Raw genomic sequence first — 23,148 nt, 5'->3', positions numbered from 1 at the left:
AATTCCATTTATTGTATTTAAAAAGAACTCATAAAAATAAATGTTAAAATTGATAGAAAAGGAAGTATAAAAATAAATGGTCATAAAAAAATTCTATAATGAGTTAACCCGAGCTCTAAAGCCATATTACTTTATAAATAATTATCCATTACAAAAATGTGCACAAATTTTAATAAGAAAACCATACACATTAACCATTTGTAACTCTTTATGTAGAGCGCGGGAAAATGTTCAGCCATGGAAGACAAAGCTCTTTTGAGCCCAACCAATATGTGAAAAAAAACATGAGATTTAGCTCGCGTGACAATCTTCTTTTGATCTCAAGAAGAGGGATGCTCGGATATCGCGTTCCACTTTTTTCGTCTCGGTTTGGCTAAAATATATATACGTATTGTGGGCATAATCATATCTTGGACGAACTTGATCTGGAGATTTGCACCTGTGCAAACATATGCATTCGCTTTTTACAGATCTTACAAAGGTGAGTATCTAATGATCCTGCATCTTTGTTTTTGGCTTTGTTAGGGTCTATAATCTGCATCTCTGGTTTAGCTGTGTTTTTTCGGACAATTTAGGGTGGATTCCACCAAAGCAGGGACCATTTTGAGGAAACCTTGAAATATCTACCATTTGATTTATGAATAACGTGGATATTTATTGTTTTGGTTGGTGTGTTTAAGCCACAATTGACAAAGGTATATAATCGATCAAGTTTGACTGTATTTTGAGTTGTCGGTGAAGTTGAGCTAAATGATGGCAGGGGTTGGTCTAAGGTAGGGTTTGTTTGGCTATAAATCAACCAAGGGGACTTGTTCAACATAGTCGCAGGGATATGAAGTGATGGGCTGAAATCAGCTAAAATAAGCTGCGCTTTCCAGAAATCTCTTAACTTTAGTGGCCATTTGGCAGAAAATGATTAAGATAAGGAAGATATTTCCTAATATCAGCGAAGGTGTATGGTACATAAAGTATTTAGACAAGTTGTAATATAGGGAAAGTATTTAAATTTGGGGACTATTTCGTAGAAAATTATGAAGATAGGGCACATTTTTCCTAAAGTCGGCTAAGATGAGCTGCACGTAACAAAGTATATTTAAATTTAGGAGCTATGTTGTGGAAAAATAGGATCATTGGGTAAGTTTTTACTAAAATCAGTGCAGAGAAGGTGTTTGCTACAGAAAATATTTACATTCAAGAATTGTTTTTCCAAAAATTATGAAGAGAGGGCTGATTTTGCCATAAGCCATCATCTAAAAAAAGTAGCAGAAAATCTTTAAGTTTAGGCTTTATTTTGCATAAAATTGTGAAGATAGGGCCAATTTTTCTTCAAATTATCTGAAGTATATGTTACAGAAAAAGGCTGTTGTAAAAATTGAGTAGGGCTAGGTGGATTATGAATGAGATCGACCAGGTTACAATGCATTTTGGTCAGCAGGATTAACTCAGGGGTATTCAGGAAGAAAAAATAAAAATTATTCCTTAAATAAATAATCAATTATAGGGTTCATTTGTCAATGGATTAACAAATTTGTATTCGCTTTGTAATAAATTTATCAATTTTAATTTCACCCAAGTACAATGTACTCAATTTTGTCATAACTTTGGAGAGATCTGGGGTACTCATCAGAAGCAATAAAAAAGAATATCAGGGAGAGGCAGGGTCTTCTCACTCAATAATAATTGGAGGTCATGCCTACCTAGTTAAAAATTGTGAAAAGCCGGAAAGAGGGTAGAAATTTGATCATTGTATACTTAGCAGTTTGGAGTTCTTGTGCATCATTATAGGAATAATCACGGTGAGTTTCAATTCTCATATAGGCTAGTGTAAAAAGACTTTTTGTATGATGCCATTGCACATGGTTACTGCTAATAATCCTTTTGTTTCCAAGTACTTATAGGCAGAGTCATGCATGGATAAAGTACAGGAGATTGTGGAGACATTCAGACAAAATTATGAGCAGTTTGATAGAAACAAAATCAGCAAAGCCAAGATTTATATGATACAACATGATGAATATGTGAAAATTCATCACATGTAGGGGCAATTAAGAAAATTATTAAGTAAAGTTGGGATCAATTTGAACCTAAATCACAAAAGTTTGGGATTTGTTCCGAATAATATATGAAAAATCAGAGTATGTGCAGGAAATAGCTAGAAGCTTCTGGTTTGGGAACCTGTGACCATAGTTATGACTGGTTTTGAAAATCAATGAAGTCAAGCATGTTAGATGTACTTAATGTTTTGTGTCCTTATCATTAATATGAAGGAAAATGAGAATATGGTGCCAATTTGTTGAAAATTAGCTCAATTTGTTGTTGTTTGACAGGAACAAGAAAGTTGTTGGAAGCTTCTAGTTTGGGAACTGTGACCAAATTTATGATTGGTTTTGAAAATCAGTAAAGTCGAACCTGTGAGATATAATTTTCTTAATGTTTTGTGTCCTTACAATCAATGTGAAGGAAAATGGGAATATAAGGCCAATTTGTTGAAAATTCGCTTGACAGTAATGAGAAAGTTGGCATTGAATATGAGATAATCAAGCAATAGAAATTTTAGTTAGATGAAAGTTTGTAATGTTGAGGGAAATTAATAAAGTTATTGATTATTTATAGAAAGTTTCACAAGGATGGGTTCCAGATAAATGGAATAAAAACATTATGTATCATTAGACCTAATTTTTGGGCAGATTCTATAAAACGATGAAATACAGTTACTAATATATATGAAGTTTGTAATGTCTATTTCTTATAAACCAATCTTATGGAAAATCTAATGTAATTTGGAGAAAGGAGGTCAATTTAGGGTCTTTTACATGAAACAAATCTTTAGGTAGAAGATAAGGACAAATAAGTCCATATTGAAACCCAATGCCATTGAAATCAAGCAAATATAAACTATCTCAAAGAAATCAACTAAGGCTAGCTTCACTTCCATACAAGTTAGAAGCGGAAGATATTGATTTCTTGATAGAAAAAACAAGGTTTTGACCATAGAAAACCGGTAAAAATGATGTCTTTGCAATAGAAAATAACATAGTCATGCCCAAGGATCCACTCTGAGAAAGTCATGCAATGGTTTCCTAATGGAAACAAATAAAGTGTGGCTTTGTGCAATAAAAAGAACATGGAGATGTAGAGATTTATTTGAGAAAATCTGTAGAATTTGGAACTATGGTTGAACAAAAGCAATTTGATTCTGATAAAAAACAATAGTTTCAACATCTATTACATACATGTTGGAAAAATTGGGTTTATAACAAATAAAGTTGAAGTGTTATATATTATTCGAAAAAAATTGAAATGAATTAATTCTATGAATGATGTTACAGCACAATAAATGAGAAAATTACTGCATTTATATTCAAGTTGGTAAGAAAAAGTAGAGTTGCTCCCATATTTAGGGTCATTTGGCTAGGGAGAAATAAGAATGATGGGAGTTAGAGAGTCGAATGAGGATAAGCTTTTTTGTTGCTAATTAATATTGTGGTGTAGTCGAAGGAAAATAAAGCAAGATTCAGTGATTTGTTTCTTTGAATGCTTTATCACATTTTCATAAACTATCAGAAGGTGATGAATTTGCTTCTATTTTTCTAGATTAGACCTTTTCCATTAACTGTTGTAGTCTTCATCATCAGGTGATGAATTGTCTTCTATTTTTCTAGATCAGACCTGTATAATATCAGGGGATGGCACAGAACAGAGTCCGAGGAAGGAATTGGGTGCACCGAAAGAGACAAGAAGAGGTAGTCTCTCCATAGTGAATATGATTACAAGGAATTAACTTATCTACCAGTGCAATTTAAGGTATTAGATGTAATGTTGATAGCCTTTTGTGCATTGAGCACAATATAAATACATTAAGCATATTAGATGTAATATTGATAGATTTTTGTGCATTGAGCATAATATAAATACATTGCATGATTTTTTATGCCTGGAAGTTCAGACCTTGGTCATCAAATTTCTTGAGATTCATCGTTTTTTTTCCACAATTCCAACACTTATTTGTAAGTGCAGGATCTAGACTTTGCTATTATGAAGACCACAAATCATGTTGAGAGGCCAGTAAAAGAAAAGCATATCTGAAGTAGGTGGATGTCCTCTTTGTTGTACTTAAACATTGTTTTGTTTCCCTGGAGTGCATATATGAAACCTCAGTAGGCATTTTTACATCAACTGTTTATATATCTTGAAAAAGAAAAGCTAGAACATGTTGTATCTGTGATATTTTACGGATTTTTAAACATTGCAATTAGACTTCCATAGGATATGTATAGATTTAATGTTTGATGATCTTAATTTTGGGGGCAGTTATTTTTGCAGCAACTTCGGTTTCAAGGCCTCCTGCAGATGTAGCATATTGCATCCATGCTCTTGCAAGATGTCTTTCCAAGACACACAACTGGGCGGTAATGTGCAATCCTTGCTTGTATTTATATGATAGATCCAAAGCGTTTCTTATAATTTGGGAAATGGAACTTGGGCTACTTGAGGAGAATATATAAAACAATCTCTAAGTGAGTTTTGATCTCTTCACAATCAGGCAATGTAAAGAAAATACAATCAAAATACTGAATGTTGTTTCCTTTTTCTGATGAATTGGTCCTTAATGGGTAGTTAGAAATGTTTTTTTTTTTTCCTTTTCCATATTGGGATTTCCTGTGCTTTAGGTTCTCTAGGCATCCTTATAGTGCTGTTATTTTACATTTTTGCTCAGGAAATATGGTGAGGGGCTTTTAGTTTTTTCTTGTTATTGAGTAGCACATTATGGTGAGGGGCTTTTAGTTTTTTCTTTGTTAGTAGCACATTTGATAGGCAAGTTGGTTCGGTCTCTTTCCTAGTTAATTTTCGAGTAAAGTGGTCACAACAAAACCCCAATGCATCAGTTGCACATGCATATATATCCAAATTTCTGCAATATTTTAGAATTTAGGAAATTACCGCATAACATGAATCTACCTGAAATTTATATAAAAGATACATTTGCATTTTCTTGCGGGAAGGTGTCCCCTCTTTGAGGTCATACCGGGCTGGTCTAAGGGGCGTTATAGAATATATAAACATTGCTATGCATATATGCTAAGGTGTCCCCTCTTTGAGGTCATACCGGGCTGGTCTAAGGGGCGTTATAGAATATATAAACATTGCTATGCATATATGCTAGACAAAAAATGAGACGTTTTATATGCTTACACTTACCACTTGAGAAAAACACTAAAGTAGTTGTAATATGAAGCGTGTTTTTATCTCGTTTTTTCTCCAGTGCCTTTTCATAGTCACGTATAATATGAAAGATAATTTTCTTCCACATTAGTTTACATTACGTTTGGAGTCTATGTGGTATTCACCAAACAATTTTATGATTTAAGTAGTCGTAATTTGAATTACCTGTTTTTATTTGGTTTTTGTGTTGGTGCCTTTTCATGTTTTGGTATGATGTAGAAGAATATCCGATTCCACATTAATTTACATTATGTTTGGAATCTGTGTGGTATTCACCAAATAATTTTGTGATTTCGAATGTAATTTACACTTCCATATTGACATCAAATGCCATATATTTGATATATACAAGGAAGAACAAATAAGTGTTATTGTGAAGCTAAATTCCTATTTTTAAACCAGAAAAACATTTATTTACATAACTTGCTGAAGTCCTAGTTAATTTTTTAATATACAATTCTTTCAATTTGTAGGGAAAGAAAAAATGAAGCTGCATTTGATTTTGGATGAGTTGATCCGATAATTAATAAATTCAATTTAATATTGGTTGTGTTGTTTTATTAAAAACTTGATTGTTATTCATCATGCTTTGTGCTTTGAGAGAGGTTGACCCCATGTTTTGGGAGGAATTGATCAATTATAATAGATGTAGGGGTCACATTCTCAATTTATCTTACTTTGAGGATGATTCAAGTCTAAATAGTATGGATTTTCTAGTAACTACTACTCTCAACCTTTTTATTCCTTTCTAAAGTGATATCAACTCGGAAATGAGGTTGACCCCGTGCTTTGGGAGGAACTGATCAATTATAGTATATGTAGGGGCCACATTCTAAATTTATCTTACTTTGAGGATTATTTAAGTCCAAATGGTATGGATTTTCCAGTAGATGTTACTCCCAACCTTTTTATTCCTTTCTAAAGTGATATCCACTAGGAAATGGTTGTGGTTTTGTTCTCAGTTGGAACTATTGAGTGTGGGTATGTGCACATAGGCTGTTCCTAGAAGAATGACTGGAATGTTACCGTGTACATAAATATGACATTGAAACGGAGCACTTGGTAAGCAGTCCATTACACCTCAAGTTTTCCAAGTATGCATTGAATTATAATAGTTAGAGATTTCAACATTTAAATCAATATTTACAAGGAAATTAAAAGAAAGCAAGTTTACAAGTCTCTTTTCTAGAGTGTGGCATGGCCTGATCTTATTGATAGGCTATGAGAGGAAGTATGCATTACATTATAATAGTTGAGATTTCAACATTTAGATTGTTATTTACTAGTACATTAAAAGCAAGCTCCGAAAATTTACAAGTCATTTTATTGGGTTTGGCATGGTGTGATATTATTGCTAGGCTATGAGAGTCACTGTGTGTTCATGTTTATAAAAGAGAGACACCTAGTTTCTAGTTTCCTTTCAGATGATTAAAAAATTGCTAACATCCTCTTGGTTACCCTCTTCTTGTTACATATGCATACCATAGATGTCTTTAAAATGAATTCTGTTTAAAATATTAGCAATATAGCATTTGGTTGATGTGTTGAAACTAGTGATTGATAAAATATTAGAATAAATTTATTAAAATATTTATATATTCACAATGTTTTTTTTATTTTAAATATAAATATAATTAAAATTTTAAATATAAATATAATTAAAATTTTAAATATAAATATATACTTAAATATATATTTGATTTTTTATTTAACTAGTCAAATTACATAAGCTTAATTAGTAAGTCATTTAAAATCATTTCCAAATAACTACATTTCTAATTGGACTATAGCTAAATATCATTTGGAATTTTTCAATTTATTTTAATATATAAATATAAGTGAAATTTTAAATATATAAGTTTTTAATAAAGTTGTTGTTGCTTTTTTCTTCAAACAATTTCATCTTCATGCATATCATTTCAACCAAATAAATTAAAAACTATATCCAAAAAGTTTAGGTATACAAATGAACAATGACACACCACAATGTGCCTCTTGTTTTCACAAGTTATCTACAACTTGAGCTTTTTAACATGTAACCTAGTTGGCATGATTGTGTCTAAGCTTTTCTCTGAAGGTTGAATACTAAGCTCCTAAGTTGTTCTTTCCTATGTTGATTTTTTATTTTTTTTTTTTTATATAGGTTATCTAGCCATGTAATGGCCATTACCACCCAATAGAAGAAAACTTGTTCGAGTTTCTTTCTTTTCTCTTTTTTTCTAGATTAATCAACATCACAAGGTATTTTTCTCTAGATTTATGGTGACATTTTCAAAACAAATTGTTTAGTGAAAATTATTTAAATTCATTTAGTAGAAGTGCAAAACAAACTTTAAAATCTATGTTATAGTATGCTCTGTGTTAGGTTGCCATTTTTTAAATTATACTTAGAAGTCTTTTATTCAGTTATTGCATCTAAAGCTCTATCATCACTACATATAAAATAACATAGGTTGACTCTTATTTTGATATTCCATCTTCCATTGGTAATGGAGTTCAATTTTTGAACCAACATTTGCCTTCAAGACTATTCTATGATAATGAAATCATGCAACCATTGTTGGATTTCTTTTGAGCACACAAATATCATAGCCATGTCATTTTTCTTTCCTTGGTAATATATTGCATCAGTGTGTTTGATAGTTAATTTATTATTCTTCTATGCACTAATAATCTCTATCAAATAGTAGAGAATGATGTTCTATCTCTTTTAGAAATATATAATATGAATTGTTTAAAAGTTTATAGTGCTATTTTGATTCTCATCTTTCGATTTTATTTATTTATAGAAAACTAAATTAAAGAAGCCTAATTATGAAAATGTTTCTCTCTCCATTATTTTTCAATGACGTTATTTTTTTGAAATATACTTGAATTTATATATTTGTTTTAACACCAAATTGACATCATGGTAAATATACAAATATCCCATTAAGTATGACCTAAAGATGATTCAAAGAATTTCACCTTCAACCTAAGCATGTGGGAGAGTAATTTCTACGATGTGAAGTTTTATTAGAGGCACTGTTTGCTTTTTGTTGGTTAGACAAGGATTTTTTCTTAGTTTTATATGACTTTCAATTTATTATTTGTAGCATGTTGAGAAATGGGAAAGAATAATGCGTGACATTTATCTTGCAGAAATTGGTGTTGAATGAAAGGATATAAAGTTTAACCAATTTACAATGTTGTTTGGTAAAGGAAAATGAACATCTTAAAAATCTGCCTAAGTATACACCATATACAAGGTTTGAATACAAGTAATAGATGGGTTTTTTTTCCAAATATGTTTTTTTTTTCTACCGAAGATATCACAAAAAGAAAAATATTGATATTATAGGAATTGTTTGAGGACTTCATTGAGATAATTTTTCTGATGTCTTATTTGATTAATACTTTTTCATGACAGAAAGGCTTTAGATATGAATTAATGTCCTTGAAACAAATTAGATTCAAAGTTTATAGCTATTAAAGGTAAAATAAAATGTCAATTCCTTCATTTGATTGTTACTTGACTTTGTTTTGGGTAGATTACAAGCAATGGGATTGGAAAGAGGACGGGGAGATAATGTAGAGCATATCTTGGATATGATTCATTTGATGTTGGAGATCCTTTAAGAACCCAAGCCATTGACTTTGAAAATGTTTGTACTAGGGATTGCTATGGTTTTTAATGTCATGATTCTTTCACCTCATGGCTATTTTGAGTAAGCAAATGTTTTACGAATTCTAGACAAGACACGGGTGGAAATGTAAACATATTTTTTATAATTGAAATGTCAACTCCGTGATATGCTCTCTTTATCCTTTGATTGTATTTGAACATTTCCTTTGAATTTGTTTTTCCTTTTAATTATGGAATTTAAGATACTTGGTATCAAGTCCATTTAAACAACACCCAAAGCTTGAAGATCAAATAATTATTACACAATATTGATTGAAATTCTTTTCGTTGTTGTGTTGAAATATTTTCATGACTATTAAAAAAGTTTGCTTTCATGTTGTTATTTGGGCATATGTTGTCTATATATTTGACCAAGTTCATGTGTTAGATAATGACACGTTGCGAATAAAACTACAAGGATTAGACATCACACCTAAGATTATTTTCTTTCACAAGTTATCTACATCATGAGCTTTTTAGCATGCAACTTAGTTGGCATGATTGTGCCTAAGTTTTCCGTAAAGGTTGAATACTAAGTTACTAAGGTGGTATTTTCTATGGTGATGTTTTATTTGCTTTGTTTATATAGGCCATATGACCACATAGTGGCCACTATCGCCCAACTAAAAAGAAATTAAAATTGTTCAAATTTCTTACTTTTATGGGGGGAAATGGTATTGACATTGTTGACTCATCCTATAACATATTGCATCTTTTTCATCAATTCTTTTTTTACATATGCTATCCACTTATGACTTTTCCTTTTCTTGCTTTTATGGGGGGAAATGGTATTGACATTACTGACTCAACCTATAACATATTGCATCTTTTTTCATCAATTTTTTTCTTCCATATGCTATCCACTTATGACATTTCCTTTGTAATATTTGTTGTATTTGCTAGTGGTAGGTCATTTATAATTTATAAATGTCTTCAGAATTTCACGTCTAATTGATTATTCAACTTAATATATTGATTATTTTATATGTAACTATTTTTCCCTCCACTCACATTTCATAACTTCCATAGCCATTAGGTAGGGACCTGCAGTTTCGATGCTGCTTTGCTTGTTTAGTAAAAGATTTTTGAGACTTTAATTTATTGAAAGTTGTAGAATTTACAATTTATGAAGTTTCAAAGTCTAATTTTTAAAAGTTTAATTCTTTAAAGGGTGCTAGGTTAGTGGTAGAGCATTTGCTTTAGAAGGAGGGGGTTGGTGGTTCGATTTCATCGTGCCTTGATATCAATATGAAATGGCGATGATCAATTTTTGGTGATAGAGGCTCTTTTGCCCATCACCAATGAGCTTATGCTGACATTTTTCGATCCTCACCAAAATATGAAATGGTGACGGTCAATTAACGCTACCATATATACGCATGGATAGGGACGACCATGAAAGGTTCGTAACCATAAATCATTATCGATATGAAATGATTACGGTCATTGTCCGTCATTATAGGAATTATTCGTGACACACCTTGAATGTCACACCTATACTTTTGGGAATGTAGCTTTTGGTGATGGTCAACAAACGTCACCATATATATGCACCAATAATGATGGCCATGAAAGGTCCATCACAATAAATTGTTGTAGTTTATATGAAATAGTGATGGTCACTATCCGTCATTATAATCAATATTTGTGATGGACCTTGAATGTCATCATAACACCTATACTTTTGGCGGAACCACTTTTAGTGACATTCGGTTTTTGGTGACCAAGGCTATAGTTTGTCACCATTGCTCATATGAAATGGTGACGGTCACTATCCGTCATTATAAATTATTATTGGTGACGGACTTTGAATGTCACCACAACACCTATATTTTTAGCGACACCACTTTTGGTGACGTTCAGTTTTTGGTGACGAAGGCTTTTTTGATTGTTACCAATGAGCTTATGGTGACATTTTTTGCCCCTTACCAATGTCCTTTTTTTTTGTAGTGTCGTACAGAAATTACTTGCATATGAATTGTAGAACACAAAAAATAAATAATGCGAGAGCATAACACATAAAACACGTGTACATAGAGATTTTCCCCTAGATCCCAAAACCGAGACTATCAAATTGATTTTTCATTATGTTTCTTTCAATGTTATAATACATATTTATACATGCTGAAGCATTCAATACCATGGATTGAAAACCATCCCGTCCAAAACCATGGATTGAAAACCATTGTGTCCAAAATCATGTGCAAAAATCATGCACAAAACCATAGGTAGATTCGCCCAACCTAATATATGGTCCAAAAACAAAAAATTTCGGGGTGCTGCCCCAGACCCCATAGAGGGGGCCTATCTGCACCCCTCAAACCCCCTGTGACTTCTCGCTATGCAATTGAAACAATGAAGGGGTAGGTTCTTCTCCCACTCTAACACAACCCAACATTTTTCCACTTGTTTTCTTTCCACAAGGGGCTACAAGAGAGCTTAGCCATCTATGTAGTCCTGTAACACCATTATTTTTCTATACCAAGAGAACTTCTCAGAGCTCACAGATTTTGTCAATGCATCTGCAATATTCTTCGAAGTGTCCACCTTTACTAGCAACACCGTTTTTTCTTCTATCGTATCTCTCATAAAGTGATACTGAACATCAATGTGCTTTGTTTTTGAATGATATGCAGGGTTAGTTGCTAAGAAAATTTCACTTTGGCTATCACAGTCTATTGTTATAGCTCCCTGTACTAACCCCATACTTGAACACAATCTCTGCAACCAAACTACTTCCTTGCTTGCATGAGTGGTTGCCATGTACTTTGCCTCTATAGTTGATAGTGCCACTACAGATTATCTCTTACTCATTCAATTGACTGCACCTTCAAATAAGTTAAACACATACCCACTTGTAGATTTTCTTTGATCCAGACTTTCAGCCCAGTTTGCATCAACAAAGCCACGAATATCCAACACTTTGTCCAATCCTGGTATTCTTTGGTAGCATAAAGTATAATCACTATTGCCACGCAAATACCTGAAAACTTGCTTCACTACTGTCCAGTGCTTATTCCCTGGCTTTGACATAAATATGGTCAATACTCCCATTGCATGTGCAATGTCTGGTCTACTACAGACCATTGCATACATCACGATACCAACTACACTTGCATATGGAACATGGGGCGTGTCCTCTTCTTCTTCTTGTGTCTTGGGACACTGTTCAGTAGATAACCTCACACAGAAATAAGAACCTTCATCTGTTTACTATCCTGCATATTAAACCTCTGCAGTATTGTCTTGACATACGTCCTCTGGTTTAACCATAGCTTCCTTTTTGCTTGGTCTCTTTTAATATCCATGCCCAAAATATAATTTGCAGTACCAAGATCTTTCATGTCGAATTTGGAGGACAATTGGGTCTTTAAATCTTGGGTAATTTCTTTGTCAGTTCCAACCAGCAACATATTATCCACATACAAGATCAGATAAATAACAAAGTCACCAATTAATTTAAAATACACACAGTGATGTGCTTTGGTTCTCGTGAAGCCAAGTCCCCGTATAAATGTATCAAATTTCTGATACCATATCTTTGGTGATTGTTTTAACTCATACAAAGACTTCTTTAACTTAGATACCATTTCTTTCTTACCCTTCACCGCAAAACCTTCAGGCTGCTTCATGTAGATATCCTCATCCAGATCTCCGTGAAGAAATGTTTTCTTCATATCCATATGTTTTACCTCGAAATCAAAAGTAGCAACAACAGATAAAAGTAATTTAATAAAAGCTACCTTGGCAACAGGAAAAAAATATCACCAAAATCAATTCCCGGCACTTGGGAATAACCTTTTGCTACCAACTGAGCTTTGTATTTCTCCACCTTTCATTCTACATTTGTCTTCTTTTTGAACACTCATTTGCTACAAATGGGTTTCCTTCCAACTAGCAACTCCACTAGATCCCAAGTCTCATTTTTGTGCAAAGATGTCATTTCATCAACCATGGCATCTTTCTAGAGTTTTCCATCTTCTGAATCTACTGCTTCTTTTACAGTTCTGGGATCATCATCAGTAACAGATAAAGAAAAATTTGAATAGAAAGCAGATGGCCTATACTTTTTCGGCTGCCTTCTTTCTCGAACTGATCTTCTCACACTCAGAGTTTGAGGCTCTTCATATTCTGGTTCCTCCTCAGTTGTAGAGTCTGATTTTTCCTCCTTAAGCTCAAACTCTATCTTCTGAGGTTCCTCAGTTGGACTTCATGTTTAATAACATCTATTGCCTCTTTGAACACCACATCTTTGCTGTACACAACCTTCTTTGTTATTGGGTTCTAAAGTTTATAACCCTGTAAACCATCTTTATACCCAATAAAGATGCACTTTTTAGATTTACTATCCAACTTGGTTCTTTTCTTCTTTTGAACATGTACATATGCATTGCATCCAAATACCCTCAAATGTGAAAGAGAGGGTTTTTATGAGTCCATACCTCTTGTGGAGTCTTATCCTCCAATGTTGATGAAGGTGATCTGTTGACTAGGTAACATATTGTCTCCACCGCCTCTACCCATAATTCTTGTCCTAACTTGGCACCACTCAACATGATTCTTGTCTTTTCCATCAATGTCTTGTTCATTATTTCTGCAGCTCCATTTTGCTCAGGTGTGTGTGGAGTAGTATTTTTCCATGTTATACCACACTTCTTACAGAATTATTCAAATTCCTTGCTCCAAAACTTTCCACTGTTATTTTTTCTTAACACCTTTATCTTTTTCTCTGTCTGGTTTTCCACCAGAGCCTTAAATTCTTTAAACTTGTCAAAGACTTCAGATTTTTTTTAAGGAAATATATCCATGTATTCATTGAGAAGTCATCTATAAATGATACATAATACACAAACTTACCCAGTGATGGAACCTTCATAGGTCCAAACACATCACTGTGCACAAGTTCTAATATATGTTTCACCCTCTTACCACCAGAGGGGAAACTCACTCGATTCATCTTCCCATATACACAATTTTCACATAAATCAAAATCTAGAGAACTAATACTCATACCTTCTACCATACCTTTACCATGAAGTATTTGAAGGCCCTTCTCTCCAATATGTCCAAGCCTTTGATGCCACAACATGGTCTTCTCTTCAGAGACCACTAGATTTTCTGTTCCACTTTCAGGAACCACAAAACTATTGCACCCACAATAATAGTGCTACCTTGTAGCTTGTATAAAGTTCTAATACGAACTCACTGCATCAATTCCAGTTCTCCCCAAACCATTTTGTAGATATCCTTCAGGTATCCTTCTCGAACACTGTTTTTACACCTGCATCATCTGGCTTGCCTATGGAAATCATATTTTTGGCCAATGCAGGAATATGAAGAACACATGGAAGTGTTCTAACCCTTCCACCTTGCAATTTCAACTTTACTTTTTCGTGACCAACAATTCTAGCCTTCCTATCATCTCCCAAGAAGACATTACCACCATCATATTTCTTATACTCGTCGAACTACTCTCTATGGGGAGTGAAGTGAAATGATGCACATGAGTCAATCAAATATGCTTCATGATCTACATGTGTACTTGAAGAAGCCAAGTAAATATATCCACCTTCATCTGAGGTGGTTTTCGCTTCTGCAGAAGGAGCATCATCAGATCCCTTTTTTTTGTCAAGAGCTTTAGATTTACAATCCCTTTTGTAGTGCCTTTCCTTTTCGCATTTCCAACACACCACCTTTATAGGTTTTCCTGGAGATTTAGATTTCCCTCTAGATTTAGATCTCCCACTTGATGATTTATTTTTGTTTTTATTATGGGATTGTCCTGGTACAGACAAGGCATCACCATTTTGGTTTTCCATATTTTTCCATCTAATTTCCTCCGTCAGCAAGGATGAGACTATTTCATCAAACTGCAAGGCAGTTGCATTGCTACCTATTGCAATAACAAGACTATCCCATAAATCTGGTAGAGAAAACAACAAACTGATGCACTTATCTTCATCTGAAATTTTAATATCAATAGATAATAACTAACTTATTGTAGTATTAAATGTGTTTAGATGCTCTGTCATTGAGTCTCCATCTTTCATCTTCCAGTTATACAACTTTTTCTGTAGGAATAGTATATTCACCAGAGACTTAGATTGGTACAAATTCCCTAACTTTTTCGGGAAAGCCTTCATCGTAGCTTCCCCTGATACATTCAACAACATTGAATCTGAGACACACAATCATATTGTGCTCTTAGCCTTTCGATTCAACTTCTTCCATTCTTCATTAAACACTTCCGTTGGTTTAGTAACTCGATCTATCGTGACCCACTGATTTTTATCCACCAATAGATCTTCCATCTTGAGTTTTCATAACTCAAAACTCCGACCACTAAATTTCTCGATCTCTATCTTTCCACAGTTTTCCATCTTCTTTCACAACCAGAATTGATCTCGTAGATCTCCCACTGAACAGGGTATACCACAGGCCTGAGCAAAACCTCTCGGAAACAAGGCATCCTCTTGAAGCCAAAACAACTTTGATACCAAAGGTAGGTTTTAACCCCATATAGAAATTACCTGCATATGAATTCTAAAACACAGAAAATAAATAATGCGAGAGCATAACACATAAAACACATATACATAGAGATTTCCCCTGGATCCCAAAACTGGGACTACTAGTTTGATTTTTCATTATGTTTTTTTCAATGTTATAATACATATTTATACATGTTGAAGCAATCAATACCATTGACTGAAAACCATCGCGTCTAAAACCATGGACAGAAAACCATTACGTTCAAAACCATGTGCGACAATCATGCACAAAACCATAGATAGGTTCGCCCAACTTAATATAGGGTCCAAAAAACAAAATTTTTCGAGGCGCTACACCAGACCCCATAGAGAGGGGCTACCCGCACCACTCAAACCCCCTGTGACCCCCCTGCTATGGAATTGGTGCAATGAAGGGGCGGGCTCTGCTCCCCCTCTAACCCCCCGGTTAACTATGTGGGCTAGTCGTGGAAAAAATATAACACAACCCAACAAAGCAGAGAATCTTAATGAATTTCTATGTCTGTTTCTCCACCATATTCTTAATTTTTTTAGAGCATTGAAATGTCTCTCTTGTTTATAATAAAATATACCCAAGAGAATCTAGTGCAATCATCAGTAAAGAGTAGAAAATAATATGCACCACTTAGCGACCTAGTCTACATAGCTACACATATTTGTATGCACAAGCTCCAAAATATCTGTTTGATTCCTATCAACATTCATAGGAAACACTTATCTATGCATTTTCCCTAATGCACGTCCATCAAAATCTAAATAAATATTTTGAAAAGCAGGTAGTCCATCAACCATACCTTTTCTTTGTAGTAGCATGAGGTTTTGTTGGTTAAGATGACTGAAACTTTGATGCCAAATATTCTCGGCTATCAATCCTGTTGAAGCCAGATCTCGGTGTGGCATGCTCTTGATATTCAACCTATATAAGCCTCCCACATGCACTCTCAATGCAACTCGTTCCTTTTTCTTGTCCTTTATGACACAATATGATCCAAAGAATTCGAATTGCAGGGCCTAGTCTGCCATCATAAAGGCAGAGATCAAGTTATTCTTACTCTCGGGTACATACATCACATTATTTAAGTTCCTGATATTACCATTAGGCAACATCGCAAAATATCACCGTAGCCCTTCATCTGATAACTTTTATCAACACCTAGATATATGTTAGCTCCACAAGTAGTTTCTTCAAAATTTTCAAACCAATCCCTATTACCTCTCATATGTGATGACACCGCTAAATCTACGAACCATATTTCGGCCTCGTCCTCCTCCAGCGCTGAAATAGCAAAATCACATACGAATAATCGAATATCATCACTATGACCTTCATCGGAAAAGTGCCCTGTGTGCTTTCTCTGTTTATTTCTATCCTCATCTTCTTGTTTCTTAAAGCAAGACTTAGCTAAATGACCCATAACAAAATCATTTAATGTCTTATTTGTTACCATTGTTACATGGAGACATACATCTAAATGGTCACTTCTGAAAAATTCCACTACCTTTCTATCCCTGTGGTTGTTTCCCTTTGTATGGCTTCTTCTTCTCCATCAGAGCAAGATCGACACTTTGTGGTCTCAAATTCTGCCACTGCTCTTCTTCCTATATCAGGGTTCCTATTAGCTCTTCAAATGCACGAGCTTTATCAATTATAGACAAGCCTCTGATGAACGTCTAGTATTCATCCATCAGCTCCTTTAATGAAATTGTGACAAGATGAGAATTAGACACCACCTTCCTAATGTCACCCAATCTATCCTTTAGGTCCATGACCCGTGCAATGAATCCAACGATAGATTCATTCTCCTCCATCCTCATGGAAAACAACTTGCCTTTGAGCGACAAGATGCTATTGGTGTTCTAGGTATAGTAAAGGTTCTGGAGTGTAGTCCATATCTCACTGGACGGTTTATAATCTCTAATATTTGGGATAACATTGTCTTTAACAAACATCTTCAATAAGACTTTCGTCACATTCTCATTTTTATTGCAATCCTGTATTAGAGTTGCTATACAACCTAGCGAAATTGTCGTCTTCTACTCATCACTGCTGACAATCAACCAATAGCTTGATCCCTCAAGAAACATTTGTAACTTGAATTCCAAATTGGTATAATTGGTCCCATCAATTTTGTTAGTCTCATTGAGATAAGATTTTATGAAATTGTTCATTTTGGACTGATCGGATTCCATATCCCTCGATATTTAGTCGATTCTAAGTGAAAAATTACAAGCTAAAAAAAAAACAACATCACAACATATTAGAACCTTTGAAACGATCATTGATTTGTCTCATTTGCCACCAATCCACCTAATCTACCTTCGATCTAGTTGATCTTCCACCAATTTACTGTGATCTCTATGTTTGCCACTCAGATCTGCCACCAAATTGGCAAAGATCTTAAAATCAAAACCTTAAAAAACATGCCATCACTTGTTCTAGTCGAAAAAATGCAATTTCTAGGGGCAATGAAGAAATCTGCTCTAAGTAATGGTCATATCATCGTGTGTTTGACCTTCATACCACACTAATCATCGCTTTTGTTAGTCTGAAAAACGCAATGGTCGCTTTGTGCTCAACCGGAGGTATATTTAGACCTATGAGAAATATAAATTTCTTGTGTGAGTAAGGCGTGTCACTTCCGACCACCTAGACTGCGAAAATATGAGCACTAAGGCTTTTCTTGCCACTAGGGCATTGTATCCAGGAAGGCTTTGTAGCCACTAGGGCTCTAATATAGCCAATAAGGCTCTACAAGTAAATCATGCTCACGAGATCTGAGCTTTGACACCATCTCAAAAAAAAGTGGAAAGAAAAGAAATGAATTAAATGAATGAGGAGCTCAAAGGTGAGCAAGTTCCACCTCGAGATTGCATAAACTGGAGCATGTGCTCTCATATTTAATTAATCAAATATGAGACAATAAATACATCTCAAAAGAATAGGGAGGTGATAAGAAACTCCTAGAACCTAGGAACTAATCCTAACTCAAGGAGTTATGTTACAACCATGTAACCATTTCTCCATTAATACAATATAGTATCAATTATTCTCAACTGTACCTTAATTAAATGATGTTAATAAATACAAAGAATGTGAGAATTTAAATCCTCCCTGCAGTGAATTTTGTAAAAATTCTCATTGTAGATTAATTTGCTTATGAAATATACTAAAGAAAAATACTTAATCTACTTCTACCATCAAAATTGTAGAGGCTTAATCGATTTGAGCAATATAAAAAAGAACACATATAACTAAGAAGAAGAATCAATACGCATGAAACACAAAAAATACTCAGGGGAGAGCCTCAACTAAAAACCTCACTATTTGTATTATCATAGAGAGGATTTATACAAAGTTTTAACTCTCACACAGCTAGCCAGCTTTCAGTACAATCCTCATAGATGAAGGTGGAAATACATCAGGATTACACAAATCCTTACCTCTCACAGCTACCCAACTCTCATTACAATACTTCTGGACGCTCACAGGCAATCAAGACTTCTCCTAAGCCTTCTCCTCTGCTCTCCAAGCCTCCTATTTCCTTGTGGAGTTTTTTTGGGTGATCCTCCTATTACCAAGTGTAACACGGATCACTCACACTGATTTCAAACCCTGCTCTAACACACTGTCATAACTGCGCAATCTTCAAGGAACCTTGCCATGACTGCATGGTTTGGTTCTTTAATAAGCAAACATAAACAACTGATAGTACATTATCTTTGTCTTTAATCTAAAGTGAGTCTTTCTCTGAACTGAGATGCATGAGTTATTTATGAGATAATATTCAATTATTTGGAGTACACTAGTTGCATCAATGCATGCATCAACCGACTGAACTCACAATTAGTTCTTTAAACTATTTGAAACTAATCTAATTGCACTTAACTCATTTAACTGAGCTAACTAATTACAACTCAAATAGCACTCATCCTTATCTCTTTAAGTAAGGGATAACTTCCTTAATTTAAGGGATAATTGTTGCATGTCTTCACAAAGACTTTTAGCGTGAATTTCTCCAACGAATTAATCCATAAAGAATTAATTAATTACTTTTCAAGCAACTGGTGAGACTAAATTCGAATTTTAATCCTCAATTCTAATTCAAGGACAAATTAAAATTGGAATATTCTTAATGATATTTTTCGCATTTCTTGTTGCTATTTTCAACACTCCCTCTCAACAAGAAAAGAACTCAACTCGATCTTGATCCTGAACCTTTGGAATGTTCTGCATGAAACACTTCTCTCTAGTGTTGTTGCTCCAGCAATTCCAGAAACAAAAAGAACATCCAACTTGAATCAGAATGATGCCTCTGTCATCAAAATCCTGACTGTTATTGCCTCTGTCGACTGAAAACTCTGCGTTTTAGTGCCCTTGAGTATCTGATTGCTTTTGCCTTTGTCACTTTGATCTCTGACTGCATCAATCCCACTGATTCCTCCTCTCATCATGTTGCATCATGTTGCCCATTGCTGCACTGCAACTTAGTTTTTGAGAAATAAGTAATTGATCTCCCAACAGAGATTCCCGTTGGGTTAGAAACATCCTCTGATGCTGAAGCTCCCTCTTTCGTTGAAAAGTGCTTCCTCTCTGACCTCTACACTGCTGCAACAACTCCCTGTGTCTCGCACTGTTGCACACCTCTCTGTGCCATCCTGTACTAGTGCAACACTCCTATGCCTATCAAATTATTGCAGCCTGTTAGCTCTACGCTGTCTTTGGATTCCTGCACTGTAGTTCTCTCTGCCGCTCCATCCACATTTGTCTCTACCCACTCATCCAGTCCTACTACTCCTCATCGGGGCTCCCGTAGCAAGGTCTAATCAAAGAGGTTGGGTACCTCAAGGATTTTGCCACTATTTCCGCCTTCTTGGGAATATTACTTCACATCGCCCCACCTCACATCTGGAGGTATGGATGCATGTTATCCCTCTGCCCACTTGGCTCGAATCCCCCCCCCCCCCCCCGCACTAGAGGTCTCTGCCTAAGTGGATGCTTCCACTCGGTCTCCTTTCAGCTTCTCTAGTTGTGGTTGCTCCACAACTTCCTGAAGATACTTCTCCAATTGTGGCTCCTCCAAAATTGTCTGAGACTTCTTCTATGGCTGCATGTTGAGAGGTAACTTACTCTCCCTCTCAACCACCAAGTCTCTAATAATTTCCTTTCTTCTTAAGGCTTTGCATGCATCTTGAACTTCAAGAGCATACAGGTTTTGTATCTGGGAACCTATATGTTTCACCTGTCCCGTGGTGATGTGTCTAAGGAAAACTTTTCCCTTACTGAAGACAACATCGTAGCCTTTGTCTTCCAACATCACGATCAATACCAAGTTCTTGTTCAGTCCAGGCACATACTTCACATATGTCAAGGTGATAAGAGCTCCATGCACCCTCTGAAAGGGAATGTGCCCACTCATGAAACACTATACCTTTCATCATCACCCATCTCTGTGAGTATCTTGAGGTCTTTCTCCTCCAAGGTACTGAATTTTTTTGATCGCGAGTGATGTGGAATGAGGCTCCACTGTCAAGAAACCAATCATAACCCACCATCAATGGCATCGTGTAAGCGATGAGGGTGAAGCCCATCTCGAACTGAGAGGCTAATGCCTCACATCAGATCCTTTCGAGGATCTCTTCTTGGACTTCTTTGATGGGAAATTAGTGGCATAATATTCCAGTGCATGACAATTAAAGCATCTCACTTTAGACTTGTCAAGCTTCTTCTCTCCGTGAGAAGAATTTGATATGGGATGAGAATCCTTATCCTTCCCTTTCCTTGACTTACCTGCTAAGGCCGGATTTTCTTCATCCTCCTTAGATGAAGAACCATCTCGTGTGCTCCTTGTGATCTCCTCTTGCATGAGATCTAACCACAGACATTTCCAATTCGGTAGATTCTCCCTTCTATTCATAGAGTCGTGGTAGCTATGCCAGCTCTTTGGAAGGTCGAGAAGAGCAAGGCTCACCATATCATCATTGGCAATAGTTATTCCCACACTTCCAAGCTCATCTCTGCAGGTGGTGAGCTTGTTTAGATATGTGGAAATAGTATCACCGTTCTCCATCTTGATTCATCGAAGCTTATCCTTGAGCGCCAATTTCCTTTGGTCACTATTGTTCTGGTAGAGGTCTTCCAATTTCTTCCACATTGAATATGGAGTATCCTTCCCATGGAGACTCGAGAAAATATGGTTCCGACTCCCTCTAGGATGATCCGTCTCGCCCTCGCCACACACTTCTTCCACTCAGCCAAATCTTATGCATTAGTTGAAGCTAGCTTTGGGATTTCTTCATCAATGAAATCCTTCAATCCATATATTCTAATACAACCTCCATGTGATATTTCCATGCTATGTAATTCAAGCTACCATCCAAGGCATACTCGAGTCTGAAGACATAGAATGCCATTGACCAACCAGAAGTATGAGGTGAATTCATTTGTACTTGTAACCCCGAACATCAAAATTCAAATTTCCCTTCTCAGTATATTGTTCAGTGCTCTGATCACCTTTGCTTTGATACCATGTAGTTCTCATTGTAGATTAACCTGATTACGCAATATACTAAAGAAAAATACTTAATCTACATGTACCATCAAACTTGCAGAAGCTTAATCGATTTGAGCAAGATCAAACAAAACACATATAACTGAGAAGAAGAATCAATACACATGAAACACAGAAAATACTGAGGGGAAAGCCTCATCTAAAAACCCCACTATCTGTATTGTCATAGATAGGATTTATACAAAGCCTTAGCTCTCACACAACGAGCTAGCTCTTAGTACAATCGTCACAGATGAAGGTGGAAATACATTAGGATTACACAAAGCCTTAGCTCTCACAGCTACTGAGCTCTTAGTATAATCCTCCTAGATGCTCACAAGTAATCAAGACTTCTCCTAAGCCTTCTCCTCTACCCTCCAAGCCTCCTATTTCCTTGCACAGTTTCTTTGGGTGATCCTCTTGTTACCTAGTGTAACACTGATCAGTCACACCGATCTCACACCCTGCTCTAACACACAGTTAGAACTACATAATCGTCAAGGAACTTTTCCATGACTGCATGCTTTGGTTTCCTTTATAGGCAAACATAAGAAATTGATAGTACATTGTCCTTATCTTCAATCTCCTCTGGGTCTTTGTCTGAACTGACATGCATGAGTTATTTATGAGAGAATATTCAATTATCTGGAGTACACTAGTTGCATACGTGCATGCATCAACTCACTGAATTCACAATTAGTTCCTTAAATTGTTTGTAACTAATTTAACTGAACTTAACTCAATTAACTGACCTAACTAATTACAACTCAAATACAACTCATCCTTATCTCCTTAACTAACGGATAACTTCCTTAATTTAAGGGATAACTGTCGCTTGTCTTCACAAAGACTTCTAGCTTGAATTTCTCCAACTAATTAGTCCATAAAGAATTAATTAATTATTTTTCGAACAACTGATACGACTAAATTTGAATTTTAATTCTCAATTCTAATTTAAGGACAAATCAAAATTGGAATATTCTAAATGCTATTTTTAGCATTTCTTGTTGTTATTTTCAACAAATTTCTTTCTAGTTCAAGCCCATAGGAGTCTTGGCCGAGGGTACTCCAGCAATCCCCATGTATGTCAGATATAGTTGTGCTCTCTGTACCACTTTCCACTAGTTTGAAGCTTAGTTGTTGAGGAATTTAGGTTATCCAAGATTCAATCATCCTTCAACAT

The 23,148-nt window shown here is 35.2% G+C and overlaps 1 long non-coding RNA gene across 4 annotated transcripts; it reads left to right on the top strand.

Moving 5' to 3' along the window:
- The first annotated feature begins 227 nt into the window (after window positions 1–227).
- LOC149183285 (uncharacterized) lies at window positions 228–8,962 on the top strand. 4 transcript variants are annotated; one of them, XR_016257690.1, is made up of 5 exons: window positions 228–481; window positions 3,663–3,743; window positions 4,018–4,087; window positions 4,324–4,409; window positions 8,754–8,962. It is a non-coding gene; the product is annotated as an uncharacterized LOC149183285 (long non-coding RNA). The 4 variants fall into 4 exon arrangements; XR_016257691.1 differs by having other exon boundaries at window positions 4,312–4,409; XR_016257688.1 differs by lacking the exon at window positions 8,754–8,962 and having other exon boundaries at window positions 4,324–4,599.
- The last annotated feature ends 14,186 nt before the right edge of the window (window positions 8,963–23,148 follow it).

The sequence above is a fragment of the Pinus tabuliformis genome, chromosome 3_2 (assembly GCF_031772625.1).
Source record: "Pinus tabuliformis cultivar Carrire ecotype Pingquan chromosome 3_2, CPIR1, whole genome shotgun sequence".
Classification (NCBI taxonomy): Eukaryota; Viridiplantae; Streptophyta; class Pinopsida; order Pinales; family Pinaceae; genus Pinus; species Pinus tabuliformis.
This window is presented reverse-complemented; position numbering and strand designations above follow the sequence as displayed.